Genomic DNA, 10,134 nt, shown 5'->3' with positions numbered 1-10,134 from the left:
ATAACAGGACAATGCAAACACAGCCTAGTGAAAGAGACATTTCAATGACTGGAGATGGGCCTGGTTCCTAAGATTCCTGTTATTGCTAGATGAGCTGTTGGAAATGCTTTAACTCCATCGAATTTTCTCACTATAATCAATAGCAGCAACAGTGGGTGAGTGACTGTAATGAAGTTTAGTCTGAGTGCCTCTAGCAATCACATTTTACTCAAAATGCTATACAGATAACATCAGGGCCGTGCTCTGTAGTAACACACTTAATGAGGCCACCATTAAAGTCAGCGTGCTGTTAATTATCTGGATCTAAAATGGCCTAAGCTTCCTCTTGAAAGTAGAGCAAATCACTCCTTACTTAGCTTTTAAATCATTATCTGACAGAACTCCCTTAGCATTCTGCCAGTTTTATTCCCGACTGTGATCTCTGGCATGCTGCAAGCTTGTGATAGTACCTGACCATTTCACTCAGGGACCCTGAAAGCAGCGCTGACCACATCTTAACCTGACATGGCTAAATCTTCGCCTAAAGCTCTTGGGGAGTTTGATGTGGTGGGTGGGGAGTCCCTCCCTGTGTTTGGTGGCCTGAAGATGAGCTGTGTCATTCCTTCGTGGACCTCAGGTTTCCCACTGGGAAATAAAAGAGCGTGGGCTAGCTGAGTCTAAGGGTCCCTCTAATTCTAAAAGCCACTGACTTTAAGTACTACAAGTTTAAAGTATCAGTAAATACAGACAAGTTCTCAGAGTATTTGGCACTTAGTAAAGATGAATGAATGTGTTTTCCTGTCCTTGAAAACCAAACCAGTTACAGATTTTATCTTTTTAAGACAAGAGTCTTGCACTGTCACCCAGGCTGGAATGCAGAGGTGTGATCATGGCTCAGTGCAGCCTCAAACTCCCCAGCTCAAGCGATCCTCCTGCCTCAGCCTCCTGAGTAGCTGGTACTACAGGCGCACACCCAGCTAATTAAAAAAAAAAATTTTTTTTTGTAAAGATGGGGGTCTTGCTAGGTTGCCCAGGCTGATTTTGAACTCCTGGGTTCAAGTGAGCCTCCCTTCTTGGCCTCCCAAGGTGCTGGAATTACAGGCATGAGCCAGCATGCCTGGCCTGGGGTTAACTTGATTTTCAGTTTTGAGGCCTGTGCTGGAGCAGGAGTGTCTAGTGTGGCAGACAGTTGGGGGTGAGTAGGATGGTGTTTGGGGACACCAGAACAGCTCCTATGTCTTCACTGAGTGTCGGTCCATGTGGGTCAGGCACCGGGGTAGACTCGAAGGATCAGCTCAAATCCTTACAAGGACCCTGGGAGGTAGGCAGTGGTTTCCAATGCTTGGAACGTTTTAAAAACGAGAACACTGAGGTCCCACCGGCAGCGTATCTCATCGGCAGCTTTAGGGTGGGGCCCAGCCATGTGTTTTAAGAAGTTTTCCAGTCAATTCTGATGCAAGCTCAAGTTTGAGGACCTCTGATAGTTGACTCCCTAATAGTCTCTGATGAGACAGTGGTGGGGCCCCACCCTCATGCGCCCAGGCAGGGAGGCTGTGCTCCAGATCTCATGCCTGTGCTCCAGATCTCATGCCTGTGCTCCAGATCTCATGCCTGTGCTCCGGATCTCATGCCTGTGCTCCTGGACAGCTGTGCGCTGCCGGACTGGCACGGTCAGAGGACAGCGCCAGGGAGAAGATGGAGGCCCAGCCCCACACTGCTGAGGCAGGAGGCCAGCGGGGCTCCACTCTGTCAGGGAACTTAAGGACGGGGAGAGGTGGCTGCCGTTCATGTCCTCATGGACAATGTCCCAGAGATTTGGCAGCATGCACTGTGTGACCCCAGTGAGAATTCCCATCCGGAGACAAGCGGGGTTTTCATCCGGCTCCTGCTGTCCAGATTTCTGAGTTATCTCTGAGAAATGTAAATACGATTTGGGATTTGCGCCAGAGTCTTTTCCTGGCCCCCTGGCGTGGACTCGCTCCATGAGAGGGTCAGGGTTCACGAGGCAAAAGGCTGTTCCCAGCAGCCACGACTTCAACACTTTCAAGAAAAAGCTGCGGGGAGGAGAGGAAAAAGGAGGAGGGGGAAGGCCTCCTGGCCCTTCTGTTCCCAGTGCAGGTGTGAACACGGTTTATAGTCTAACTGTGCTTCCAATATAGTGTACTCGAAATAGGAAGTTGAATGATCACTTATTTATGTAACTGAGAGTAATTATCGGCTTATTGGCATTTTTTTTTTTTTTAATTTTTAAAAAGCCCTTAACGTTTCAGGAACACAAAAACAAACGGAAAACACCCACATCAGCTGTGAAACAGACGCTGGGCGCTTGGGTCTTGGGGGGTCCTGTGGGCCTTGCTGGCTTGCTCGGTGACAAGTGCAGCTTTAGTGCGACGGGCCCAGACTCCGACTGGCATGTTCTTTGTGAACTCTGATCTTGGGCAAGGTCTCTCATTCTTGAACTCTGAACAGGGGCGATAACTCCTTGCTCTGAGGGTAGCTGTGAGGCCTCCATGAGTGAGCGGTCGTGAATGATCCTAGCTGGCACCGGGTTCTACACGGTTCCGTTCTCTTCACCCCAGTTTGCGTCCTCCACGGGCAGGGGGGATGGCTGCCCAAAGGACATGATGTGATGGGCCCGACCTGGGCACACTGTGCTCCACACCCCACTTCAGACAATAGAGGCAGATTCACCATGAGGCCAATAAAGATCCGGCTGGAGAGGCCTTAGCATTGAGTTCTGTGGTCATATATTTGTATAAAATTAGCACAGATAAAATATTAAGCACAATGGGCCGGGTGCGGTGGCTCACGCCTGTAATCCCAGCACTTTGGGAGGCCGAGGCGGGCGGATCACAAGGTCAGGAGATCGAGACCATCCTGGCTAACACGGTGAAACCCCGTCTCTACTAAAAACACAAAAAATTAGCCGGGCGTGGTGGCGGGTGCCTGTAGTCCCAGCTACTTGGGAGGCTGAGGCAGGAGAATGACGTGAACCCGGGAGGCGGAGCTTGCAGTGAGCCGAGATCGCGCCACTGCACTCCAGCCTGGGCGACAGAGCCAGACTCTGTCTCAAAAAAAAAAAAAAAAAAAAAAAAGCACAATGAGTGAAGACTGCTGTCTGGTTCCTCTGTCACAGCGTCCTGCTGAGTGGTGCCGATGCGGCCCAGGCATCTTTGCATCCTGCTGAGGGTTTCCCCACCTCGGCACTGTTAGCTTTTAGGGCTGGAGAGCTCTGTGCTGTGGGGCCATCCCGTGCATTGTAGAATGTTCAGCAGCATCCCTGGCCTCTCCCACTAGAAGCCAGTACCATGTCCCCAGTTGTGACAACTAAAAATGTCTCCTGCACATTGTCAAATATCCCTGAGCCCGAGGGGTGGGGAGAACAAACTGACGTTGAGTTGGGGTTATATTATTTTGGATTTCAGCTGGATATGCTGGGTGGTTCATGGTGCAGGAGGAGGTCATGAGCTATAAATCGGTCAGTGGTGTGGTCATTTCAAAGACTAGGATTACTCTGAACAAAACAAACCAAAACCCAATCGTTGAGATGCCTGAAATCAAACACCTAGTATATGAAAGAAAACTGATAGAGGTTTCCCCAGACTTGACAGCTATCCAAAAAGTGTTCATGGCGTCACTGATAAAGGCTTGTGGAGCTGAAGTAAACTGTTTTGAAGCTACCAATAAGAAGATATTTAAATAACCATGCAAGAAAGAGCAAATACTGAGTCATCTTCTGTTCTCTTTGTAGAAATTTGTGTTCACGGGAGCAGGCAATGAAAGAATATACAGCCAAATAATATAAAAACGTAAGGGCTGGGCTGGGCGCGATGGTTCACATCTGTACTCCCAGCACTTTGGGAGGCCGAGGTGGGTGGATCATGAAGTCAGAAGATCGAGACCATCCTGGCTAACACGGTGAAACCCCGTCTCTACTAAAATACAAAAAATTAGCCGGGTGTGGTGGCGGGAGCCTGTAGTCCCAGCTACTCAGGAGGCTGAGGCAGGAGAATCGCTTGAACTGAGGAGGTGGAGCTTGCAGTGAGCTGAGATCGCGCCACTGCACTCCAGCCTGGGCAACGGAGCGAGACTCCATCTCAAAAAAAAAAAAAAAACCCCAAAAAACCCCCCCAAAAACATAAACAAAAACATAAGGGCTGTCAGGGAGCTTTTTAAAAACTAAACTTTTATTAATATCTAGAGATGATTATAGGTTCACATGCAGTTGTAAGAGAGGCTGTGTACTTAACATCCCCAAGGGCAGCACCTTGTGAAACTGCAGGACAGTCTCCCAGCCAGAGACAGGGACGTGCCTCGCTGCAGTCACCACGGGGACCCCGCACGGCACCCTCCTACAGCACCCCCTTCCCTCTGCCCTGCTTCCTCCTGAATCCCTGGCAACCATGAGTCTCTTCTCAGTTTCTGTAGTTTGGCCATCTCAGGAGTGTTGTATAAAGACAATCATACAGTAAGGAGCCTTTTGGGGCTGGTATTTTTCAGTGAGTAGAGTCCCTAGTTCCTACAAGGTGCTGCATGGGTCTATGGTGGGTTCCTCTTTGTGACAGGGTCGCGTTCCATGGCGGGCATGTGCCACGGTCTGTTTAACCATTCACCTGTTGAAGGATGTCCAGGCTGATTATCCTGTTTTGGTATATTATAGGTAAAGCTGCTGTAAACCTTGGTGTACAGCAAGCTTGTCCAACCCACAGCCCGGGGGCTGCATGTGGCCCAGGATGGCTTGAACGTGGCCCTACACAAATTCGTAAGCTTTCTTAAAACATCGTGAGATTTTTTTTTTTTTTGCTCACTAACTATTGTTAGTGTATTTTATGTGTGGCCCAAGGCAATTCTTCTTCCAGTGTGGCCCAGGGAAGCCAAAAGACTGGATGGCCCCGGTGCGTGTGAACACAGCTTTCCACTTCTCTGGAATAATTCCTAGAGTGCAGCTGCTGGGTGGTAGTGTAGTTGTACGTTTAGTTTTTTGAGGCACTCCCGGACTTTTCCAGCGTGGCTGCACCATTTCTTTTTTCTTTCATTTTTTTTTTTTTGTGTGACGGAGTCTCACTCTGTTGTCCAGGCTGGAGTGCAGTGGTGTGATCTCGGCTCACTGCAACCTCCGCCTCCTGGGCTCAAGCGATTCTCCTGCCTCAGCCTCTGGAGTAGCTGGGACTACAGGCATGCGCCACCACAACTGGCTAATTTTTTATTTTTAGTAGCGATGGGGCTTCACCATGTTGGCCAGGATGGTCTCGATCTCTTGACCTCGTGATCCGCCCGCCTCGGCCTCCCAGAGTGCTGGGATCACGGGCCTGAGCCACCACCACACCCAGCTGGCTGCACCATTTCACATTGCCCCCTGTTTCCCCTCATGCCAGCATTTGGTGTTGGGATTTTGTTTTAGCCACCTTGATAGACAAGTTGTGATAGTTCACTGTGGGTTTTGTTTGCATTTCTCTAATGGCTAATGGCGTTGAACATCTTTTCATGTGCTTATTTGCCGACTGTATATCCTCTTTGGTGAAATGTCTCTTCATGTTTTTGCCCATTTTCTACTTGGGCAGTTTGTTATTTTCCTGTTAAGTTCGGAGAGTTCTTTCTATATTCCCGACACTCTCCTTTGCTGGATTTGTGGCTGACAGATGCTTCCTCCCATCCTGTAGCTTGTCTTTGCATTTTCTTCACGGGGTCTTCTGCAGAGCAAAAGGTTTTAATGTTGGTGAAGTTCCATTGATCAGTTATTGCTCTTATAGATTGTACTTTGATGTTAGAATATCAAAGAATGATTTGCCTAGCCTTAGATCCTGAAGATTTTTCTTCCATTTTTTCTAAAAGTTTTGTAAGTTTACATTTTACATTGAAGCCCATGATCTATTTTGAGATAGTTTTTGTATGAGGTGTGGGGCTTATATTGGGGTTCATCTTTTTTGCCTATGGACGTCCTGTTGCTCCACACCGTTCATGGCACATGCTGTCTTCCCTCCACTGAATCGCTTTTGTACTTTTGTGAGAAAGCAGTTGAGTGTATCGGTGTAGATCTAGTTTCGGGTTCTCTGTTCTGTTCCATTGTATAATGTCTTAGAATTGGGTAGATTGATTCCTCCTATTTTATTCTTTTTCAAAAGTGTTTTAGCTATTCTAGTTCCTTTCTCTTTTCATATACATTTTAGAATAGCCGTGTCTATATCTACAAAAATTATTATTATGATTTTGATAGAAATTGTGTTAAGCTTGTATTGTGTATTAACTTGGGGGAGAATCAACATTTTTACTCTGTTGAGTCTCCCAATCTATACTTTTTAATTTTTATTTTATTATTTTTGAAACAGGGTCCCACTCTGTCACCCAGGCTGGGGTGCAGTGGTGCGATCTCAGCTAACTGCAACATCCACCTCCCGGGCTCAAGTGATCCTTCCACCTCAGCCTCCTGAGTAGCTGGGACCATTCTACTATGCCCAGCTAATTTTTGTATTGTTTTTGTTAGAGACAGGGTTTCACCATGTTGCCCAAGCTGGTCTTGAACTCTTGGACTCAAGTGATCCTCCCACTTCAGCCCCGCAAAATGCTGGGATTACAGGCATGAGCCACTGTGCTTGGGTGAGTCTCCTAATCTATGAAGACGATGTGTTTCTCTGTTTATTCAGATCTTTTTTGAGGTTTTCAGCAGCATTTTGTAGTTTTCAGCATGTAAGTTCTATATATGTTTTGTTAGATTTACACCTAAGTATTCCTTTTTTAAAGTAATTGTAAATGATATTATTTTGAATTTTGGTGTCTATGAGTTCATTGTTATTTTATAGAAATCTGCTTGGTTTTTCATTGTTTATTATTTTTTTGAGACAGAGTCTCGCTCTGTCACCCAGGCTGGAGTGCAATGGCACAACCTCAACTCACTGCACCCTCTGCCTCCCGGAGTCAAGCGATTCTCCTGCGTCAGCCTCCCGAGTAGCTGGGATTGCAGGCATGTACCACCATGCCTGGCTGATTTTTGTATTTTTAGTAGAGATGGGGTTTTGCCTTGTTGGCCAGGCTGGTCTCTAACTCCTGACCTCAGGTGATCCTCCCACCTTGGCCTCCCGAAGTGCTGGGATTACAGGTATGAGCCACCACGCCTGGCCTACTTGGTTTTTTAAATGTTTGCCTTGTATCCTGTCACCTGTCACACTGATTTAATAGTTTCCAGGAGCTCTTTTGTAGACTCTGGGATTTTCTAAGTAGACAACCATGTCATCTGCAACAAGGGACAGAGTTATTTTATTTTTCGAATCTACATGCTGTTTATTTCCTTTTCGAGCCCTGCTGATGTGCCTAGAACTTTAGCACTGCATTGAGTAAGAGGTAAGAGTGGACACCCTTGCCTTGTCTTGATCTCAGGAAGGAAACATTCCATTTTTGCCCATGAAGTATGATGTTAGCTGTGGCTTTGCCTTTGACAGATGCTCTTTATCAAGTTGAGGAAGGTCCCCTGCACCTATTTTTCTGAGAGTTTTTATCATGAAAGGTGTTGGTTTATGCCAAATGCTGTTTCTATATAAATTGAGATATTCATTTGATTTTCTTTGTTAGCTTGTTAATGGGTTTTTATCAAAGGAGCTTTGAATATTGACATAGCCTCACATTCCTGGATGAAACCCCATTTGGTCATAGTTGATAAATCTTTTTCTATATTGCTGAATTCTGTCTGTTAATATTTTATTAAGGATTTTCTCATCTATATTCATGAGGGTTATTGGTCTATAGTGTTTTTGTTCTGTCTTTGTCTGGTTTTGGTATCAGGGTAATAATCAACTTTATAAAATGAATTGGTAAATATTCCCTCCTCTTCTATTTTCTGGAAGAGGATGTGTAGAATTGGTGTTAATTTGTCTTTAAACGTTTTGTAGACCCTCCTGTGAAACCATCTGGCCCTGAAATGTCTTTCTGGGGAGCGTTTAAATTGCAAGTTCAATTCCCTTCCTTGGCATAGGGCTGTTGAATTATCTGTTTCATGCTGGGCATGTTGTAATTCGTGTTTTCAAGAAGTGGTTCATTTTGTCTAAGTTGTCAAATTTATGTATAACTTCAATAATACGTTTTAAATAAAGAATCCATTATTTTTCCTTAATTTTATTATGTGTGTGGAATTCGTGTTTTTACAGTTTTATTTTATGATTTTTCAGTCTAAATAAATATTCACCTTTGAACCTAGCTTCTTATGATTGTAATTTTATATGTATCTTTTTCTTAAAGAAGGTTCCGCTATCCCCCAAAACATGCAAGATTCAGGCTGCATAGAAGCTGGATCTGTCCAGCCCCTGACTAACATTTGTTTCTGGCATTAAATAAAACTTGCCTTTAAATGAAACCTAAATGCGTAGAGTGAGTTTCCGGACTCACGTGTGGCCAGGTCTCCACAGGCCGTGGTCAAGCTCTTGCTGACTTTTGAAGCGAAATCCCATATGAACAAAGGAAAGGAGATCAGTCAGCTGCCCTCGTTTCTGTCTGATTGGTGCCAGGTGATGTGCGTCCCTCCTCTTTATGCTCTTCTGAATTTCCACAGTAGTCATGCTTATTTTTTCAAAAAACGAAAAGAAAGAAGAGAAAGCCAAAAAAGAAACAAAATTGGGATGTTCGGGTTGGAGAGTTAGCAGGGGCATCTCCAGGAGGGTCCTGCCCCCCACCCCAAAGCCGGCCTCAGGGAGTTCCAGGCGTTCCCACACTCCCCAGGCGGGACGGTGGACGCAGCGCAGACAGGAAGCTCCCCGAGATAACGCTGCGGCCGGGCGGCCTGATTTGCTGGGCTGTCCGATGGCCCGGGCCGAGGCTTCTCCCTGCGCCTGGGGCTGCGGCCGCCTCTCTAAATAGCAGCCATGAGGCGCCTGGGGGCAGTGTCCTCGCGGGCCAGCGACGGGCAGGACGCCCCGTTCGCCTAGCGCGTGCTCAGGTAGGAGACTCTGCCCGGGGCTGCAGCTGAGGGTTTGACGGGGCTAAGACAGTGGAGAGGGGAGGCAGGCAGGCTTCCAAACTGGGCGCGAGGTGGGCTCCTGCTGAGCGAGGAGCATGGGAATCTGTCCCTAGATCCAGGCAAAAGATTGAGTCTCAATAAATCTGGCACCAGAGTTCCAAAGTTTGATTAGTTCATGGCGGAAATTCGTGGAGCCTATTGATGAGATGGGATCAGACCCATGAGAGGTGCTGGATGATGGAGTCACCCTCTTGGGTGGCAGATTTCAAACAGCCCAAGGCCCAGGGGGCTAAACAGTCTTCGCTAATTCCAAACCGCAGTGCAGTACCTGGTCTCACAACCTGACGATTGTTCCTGAGTCTGAGCAGCGTCTGAGGGGCCAGGCGGACAGCAGCCACGACTGCCCCCAGGGACCAGTGGCTCTGTGTTGGGCTCAGGAACGGGGATCAGAGAGGTGGGGGAAAGGTGGGCCTTGCTTTGGCAACTTTCCAGGGAAAGACTTTGAGTTCAGATGGGGTCATCTAAAACCAAGTGAGGTCGTCTTGTCTCCAAAATTGGAAAGGAGGAAAGTTTCCTAGGGCCGCTGCCTCCTACCTGGATGCCTTGCGCTAGGAACTGGCGGCCTTTTTAGAGCTGAGGTGATGTGGTCGTTCTCAATTTAAAGATGAACGTTTAAAGCCATCTCATGTGCATACCTGGAATTTTGGTTTGATGGGAAGCACTTTGCCTGTGGTAGGCAGAGCACTGCCCCAATCTTTCACAGCTATTCGATTTTGTTTACAATTATGAAAAATCCATGTACCGTAGAAGAGAGCACACCGGTAATGTGCTGACCGCTGGGGGAAGATAAGAGAGGAGAGGTGCCTTCTTACTCTGTGCTCTTGGTAAGAAGCTAAGAGGAGCGTGTGCTGTTGTGGGTGGAATCCAGGCTGCCCCAGAAGGTGCTCTGTCGCTGTAGGGAGGGAAACACCGCGGTGGGGCTGGGGCTGTCCCCAGTGAGAGGAACCTCCTCATGCTTCAGGGATGTGGTTCTTAGGAGATATTTGTGGTGCCTGTAAGATGCTGGGCCTTGCTGTAGATACTTAATGAAAAAGTAGAATAGCATGTTTGGCAACTGAAGCCATGATTTTTTCTCATTGTCTATTTAATTTTTTTTTTTTTTTTTGAGATGGACTCTGGCTCTGTCACCCAGGCTGGAGTGCAATGGCACCGTC

The 10,134-nt window shown here is 47.1% G+C and overlaps 1 protein-coding gene across 4 annotated transcripts in view; it reads left to right on the top strand.

Moving 5' to 3' along the window:
- Positions 1 to 1,079: 1,079 nt before the first annotated feature.
- Positions 1,080 to 10,134, top strand: part of COLEC11 (collectin subfamily member 11) — a 56,805-nt gene continuing 47,750 nt past the window's right edge. The window contains exon 1 of one of the 4 annotated variants that reach the window (XM_008959522.4): positions 1,080 to 8,899. The gene's annotated coding sequence lies outside the window, so the exon portion shown is untranslated. The remainder of the gene's footprint in view (positions 8,900 to 10,134) is intronic. The other 3 variants (XM_057301355.2, XM_003807411.6, XM_057301354.2) reach the window with 3 other exon arrangements.

This window comes from Pan paniscus, chromosome 12, assembly GCF_029289425.2.
Source record: "Pan paniscus chromosome 12, NHGRI_mPanPan1-v2.0_pri, whole genome shotgun sequence".
Taxonomy (NCBI): Eukaryota; Metazoa; Chordata; class Mammalia; order Primates; family Hominidae; genus Pan; species Pan paniscus.
Note: the sequence above shows the minus strand (reverse complement) of the source record. Positions and strands in the feature narration are given on the sequence as shown.